This window comes from Vigna angularis, chromosome 5 (genome assembly GCF_016808095.1).
Source record: "Vigna angularis cultivar LongXiaoDou No.4 chromosome 5, ASM1680809v1, whole genome shotgun sequence".
Classification (NCBI taxonomy): Eukaryota; Viridiplantae; Streptophyta; class Magnoliopsida; order Fabales; family Fabaceae; genus Vigna; species Vigna angularis.
Window position 1 is genome coordinate 28,923,176 of NC_068974.1, and position 6,000 is coordinate 28,929,175.

General features: G+C 43.3%; 1 long non-coding RNA gene across 1 annotated transcript; it reads right to left on the reverse strand.

Annotated features, from left to right (window-relative positions):
- Positions 1-1,979: 1,979 nt before the first annotated feature.
- On the reverse strand, positions 1,980-2,762 carry LOC128196476 (uncharacterized). Its single transcript, XR_008248783.1, has 3 exons — positions 2,647-2,762; positions 2,154-2,185; positions 1,980-2,053 (listed from the first exon to the last, which is right to left on the reverse strand). It is a non-coding gene; the product is annotated as an uncharacterized LOC128196476 (long non-coding RNA).
- Positions 2,763-6,000: the final 3,238 nt, after the last annotated feature.

Here is a 6,000-nt window from a genome sequence, read left to right on the forward strand (position 1 = left end):
AAATAGAGCTTATATAAAACTTTGTATAACTGAATAGTTGTTACAAAACCAACAGAAAAAAAAACAAAAAAAATAAACTATAACTGCTTACGTCAACTATTAGAAAAACAGAAACTAAAAGGGAAATATCTAGTAATAATCCCCGTCAAGTTGGGCAGTGAAGTTCACAAATTCCCAACTTGGTAACAAAAATGTCAAAAGAGGTGTGATGAATAGGTTTAGTGAAAGCGTCAGCAAGCTAGGCTTAGGTAAAAATAAGAAGTAGGTAAATTAAGCCTTGTTGAATTTTGTCGAGAATAACATGGCCAAAGCTCTATATTCAATTGCAGAGGAAGAACAGGAAATAGTAGTCTGCTTCTTTGATTTCCAAGAGATCAATGAAGAGTCAACAAAAACTGAAAAGCCAATGATAGACCTTCTGGTATCCAAACAGCAAGCTCATCTGAATTGGCAAAGGCTGAGAGTCTAAGGTCTGATGAAGCAAAGAAGAACAAGCCATGAGCAGGGGATCCATTGAGGTAATGAAAGATTCTTTGAGCAGCATTGTAATAAGTATCAAGAGGTTTGCATAGAAATTGGCTGAGTTGTTGTACACATAATCAATATCTTGCTTGATGATGGTGAGATGCAAAAGTTTGCCAACTAACTGCCAGTAACCACCAGCATTAGATAAAAGTTGTCCATGATTTGCTTGAAGTTTAATAGAAGAATCAGAAAGAGTGTTAGTAGGTTTAGAACCAATCAAACCACTGTCATTGAGAAGTTCAAGAATATATTTTCTCTGATTCATGTGAATTCCAGATTTGGACCTTGCAATTTCAAGACCGAGAAAGTACCTTAAAGATCCTAGGTCTTTGATTTTAAATTTGGTATCTAAGATGTGCTTAAGATGATTAATTTCTGCCATATCATTGCTAATTAAAACAATATCATCCACCTAAACAAATAATGCAGTAAAAGAAGTAGAAGCAGATTTGACAAACAAAGCTTGATCTGCAGAACATTATTCGTAATTAAGAGAAAGAAGAGTAGCAGATAAGGTACTATGCCATTGTCAACAAAGGGGAAGTAAACTAGGAGGAGGGACAATGTAAACCTCCTCATGAAGCTCTCCATGAAGGAAAGCTTTGTTGACATCCAGTTTCTCCCAAAACCATCCTTTAATAGCTGCCATAGCAAGGGAAAATATGTAGTAATAAGTTTATTGATACTGTCTAAGAAGCAATGATTCTTACTCTTTATCTTTTCTAGTATGCCAACTTTCAGCAAAGTAGATTTTGGAATGAGTAAACTCTTGAATAGAGAAAAGAGGTTATGTAGTCTCAACACAAACCTTTTAACATTACTCCATATAACCACGGGAAGAAAAATTAAGGGTAGGGAATATATTCTTGATATCGTAAAGTAAACAAAAAAATTCAAGGTTACAGAATAGATTAAATAAAAACACAAAAGGATTGAAACTATGTTCTCTGTAATTTGGTGTAGCTTTTTATGATTGCAGTGCCACAAGAGGAAGACTATATCTGCCACAAGATGAATTGGCAACAGCTAGGCTTTTAGATGATGACATTTTCCTGGGTAAAGTTATAGATAAACCTAGTAAATTCATGAAGGGACAGATAAAGAGGACAAGGATGTTTTTTGATGAGGCAGAGAAAGGAGTTGCAGAGCTAAACCCTGCTAGTAGATGGCCAGTGTGGGCATCCACAAATTCCTAAACAAAAACAAATTCAATAATTTCCCATTTTAGAGTTTAACGGAATATTATCTTTCCGTCTTGTCAATGAAGTAATTCCTTGATAGTACAAATTAACAAAGATGAGGAAGAGCTTGAGCTTCCTTTCTTTGATCAAGCTACAATTACCCAAAGCAACTTATGGCTTCTCAATTAACAATGTATATGGTAATCACATCAAAACCATTAAACTATATACAATAGCTATTTACTCATTAAACAAAACATAATAACTACTTACCCTTTTGTGGTGCTTTCCTTTTTCAATCCCAAAAGCTTCCTCCACTTATCTTACCCTTCAAATACTTTGCAGTCCTATATCACGCAAATCCAACCAGAGAAAACCATATCAAACATATATATAATTAATAATATAAATTATATGTTATAGTCCTTAAAGATTGCGTAAACATACCTTAACACGCCTCTGAATGTTCACTCAATGTCCTAAAAATGCACCAAAGTATGGATTCAGGTTTCATACCTCACCGAGAATAAAGAAAGAGATTGGTTTCAAGTTTTCATTTCAAGATTGGTGCTATATTTTTACAAAATGGGTACGTAATAAGTGAATGATGCTGTGGGAACATTAGCTGAAACATGGGTTTGTTAAATTTAGTTAGTTGAAAACCTCCATTACAAAGAAAAATGAAAAATATTCATCAGCGACCACAAGACATTTCCCAGGTATAGGTGAAAATCCATTCATCATGTACTTAATCTAATGGCATTAAGAAATTATCTCAATATAAGAATCCAATAATAATTGAATGGTTCACCTGAGCAAAAGATGGAATAAATGATTATGGGCATGGTCAAAGATGATCTCTATGACCACGGTAGTGTTTGAGATATTGGGTTTGGACCTACTTGGGACATCCTTTTACGAGGGAAAGGAACTCACTCACCTTTGGTTCCTTCACTAAGGGCCTTCGCAACTCCAAATGGTATGTCTCAGTCCTGCATACCACTGACAATCTTCTTAAACAGCCAAACACTAGCCTCAATTGATGTTTCCTAACACTCCAACCACAGCTTGCGAGACCAACCACAAATGTGTCAAATAAAACAAAAAAAAAATACAATATTAAGGCTTGCGATTTTCACCAATTAACGATTTCATCGAATACTAAGCATTAGGATTAGGGTTTACTTACCAGATGGAGATACTCCTTCAACGTTCAACTACGGCACCTGACCGAACAACAAAATTGCTTGGTGAACGCCACAACACGACGGACAGCTCAATACAGAGAGGAGACAGAAGCAGAGCATAACAGACAGCGACAATGAAGAGGGTTGGAGAGAGGGATAGGGAGAGCGAAGACGGCTCGAGAGAGGGATGGCGAGAGCGAAGACGGCTCGAGAGAGAAAGCACTCGAGGGTTTGAGAGAGAGACAAAGATAGCTCGAGGGTTCGACACAGACAGCAAAGCTCCACGGTTCGAGAGAATGATATTTTTCAGCTTCTAATTAATCCAAAATATTTTTTTTAAAAAAAATATTGTTGAAATCCGTATATAACATAATGCATTCTACGTACATACGGTTCATGGAAATTACATAGGGATATATCCTTAGGTATTTTTCCACCACCACGCGCCAACTTTATGTACAGAAATTATATACAGATTTTTCTGTATATAAAAATCTGTATATAATATTCGTATATAATATTTTTCTGATATCCGTATATAATTTCCGTATATAATACCTGATTTATATACAAATTTAAATCCGTATATAATGTTCCGTATGTAATTCCATTATTTCTTGTAGTGCCAGGGTATTGAACGATCTTCTCAAGACCGCCCATCAGGCCGACCACCCATACGGACCGACCGTCCTGTATGGACCGAACGACTCCCCCAAGACCGGCTCTCCCATTGCCGACTCTCCTAAGGTCGACCCAAGACCGACCATATCACAAGACCGAACGGTCTCCCCAAGACCGCCCATCTGGTTCAACCACCCGGCCGACCACCCATACTGACAGGCCGTCCCAGCTGGCCACTTGGTTAGATTACAAATAATAATCACTCATTAAGGCACCTAATGGAGATTAAGGTATGATTGGGGCGTCATCAGGCCCACGAAAGGTAAAAGCCCATTACAACTGCTATAAACAAAGGTCCTAGGTATGATTTCTGGGCAGACTGCACACGCTGCACATTATGCTCTACTTGCATCACTTATTATAATCGTTCCGTCACCTTACTGACTTGAGCGTCGGAGTCCCTTTGACAGGTGCCCGCTCGCCCAACTTGGAGGAGGAGGAGGACGATCACCTGAAGTGCATGGAGAAAAGCCCGCTCGATTTTCAACCTAGAGCATGGAGTAGCGTCCGTTCGCCCCAAGCCCGTCCGATCCGTAGCGTCTACAGTGTTTGTCCGCCCAGTCTTTAGCATCCGCTAGTCTTCGATACTATTAGGAGTATTTCAATAGGGTCCCCACCAAATCCGACCGAAACATTTTGGCGCCCACCATGGGGCCGAACTAGTATACCCATTGTAGCCACAAGGAGCCAGTGAGCGGTGTTGTAAAGGACATCGAGTGTTCGTACTCATCCGTTCGGTCTCGGCCAGTCGGCCCCCAACTCTCGGCCAGCCGACCTCAAGCTCTCGGCCAGCCGGCCTCAAGCTCTCGGCCAGCCGGCCTCAAGCTCTCGGCCAGTCGGCCTCAAGCTCTCGGCCAGTCGGCCTCAAGCTCTCGGCCAGTCGGCCTCAGCTCTCGGCCCAGTCGGCCTCACCTCTCGGCCAGTCGGCCTTGACCATCAAGCCTCAACCTTCCAGCCAAACATAGCCTCCAAAATTAGTGAACGGCGAGTTCGTTAGTGAACCACTGTCACCCGGTTCCAGATGAAACCCAAATTGATGAACGAAGTTTCACTCCTGTCAACTTGGTCGGGCGGTGAACGACGAGTTCGTTAGTGAACCACTGCTTCCCGGTTCCATATGAAACCCAAGTTGAAGAACGGAGTTTCACTCCTGTCAACTTGGTCGGGCGGTGAACCCCTACCCCCCGGATCGCATCAAAACCCAAGTTGATGAACGGAGTTTCACTCCTGTCAACTTGGTAGGGCGGTGAATGACGAGTTCGTTAGTGAACCACTGCTGCCCGATTCCATATGAAACCCAAGTTGATGAACGGAGTTTCACTCCTGTTAACTTGGTCGAGCGGTGAACCCCTACCCCCCGGATCGCATAAAACTCAAGTTGATGAACGAAGTTTCACTCCTGTCAACTTGGTCGGGCGGTGAACCCTTACCCCCCGGATCGCATTAAAACCCAAGTTGATGAATGAAGTTTCACTCCTGTCAACTTGGTCGGGTGGTGAACCCCTACCCCCCGGATCGCATCAAAACCCAAGTTGATGAACGAAGTTTCATTCCTGTCAACTTGGTCGGGCGGTGAATCCCTACCCCCCGGATCGCATCAAAACTCAAAGTTGATGAACAGAGTTTTAATCCTATCATCTGTTTGGCCACACGTTGGCCGCAACTCCTCAACCTCTGCAGCCTCACCGTTCGGCCTTCAGAGGCCTCAATATTATCGGCCACCACGACCTCAACATCTCGACCTCCGCGCCCTTGACCATTAGGCCTCATCTTGGCCCCTCGGCCTCAACTTATAGGCCTCTGAAGGCCTCACCTCTCGGCCTCTAAAAAAGGCCTCAACTCATTGGCCTCCAAAGGCCTCAACCGTTCGGCCTCCTCGGCCTCAACTCATCGGCCTCCAAAGGCCTCACTATTCGGCCTCCAAAGGCCTCACCATTCAGCCTCCAAAGGCCTCAACCATTCGGCGTCCTCGGCCTCAACTTATTGGCCTCCGAAGGCCTCACCTCTCGGCCTCCAAAGGCCTCAACTCATCGGCCTCCAAAGGCCTCAACTCATCGGCCAACAAAGGCCTCACCGTTCGGTCTCCAAATGCCTCAACCATTCGGCCTCTTCGGCCCCATCTTGACCTCCTCGGCCTCATCTTGGCCTCCTAGGCCTCAACTTCTTGACCTTCAAAGGCCTCGACCACTCGGCCATGCATATGGCCTCACCTGTCGGCCTTCAAAAGGCCACAACCGTTTGTCCATTTCTTGGCCTCAACTTCTCGACCTTCGAAGGCCTCAACATTCTCTGCCATCGTTGCCTCAACCGCTCGGCATCCGGAAGCCTAAATTTCTAGGTTACCATGACCTCAACCTGTCGACCGCGAATTGCCTGAATACATTAGCCTCCTAACTCCTTTATCTTCTTGGCCTCCTAAGGCCTTA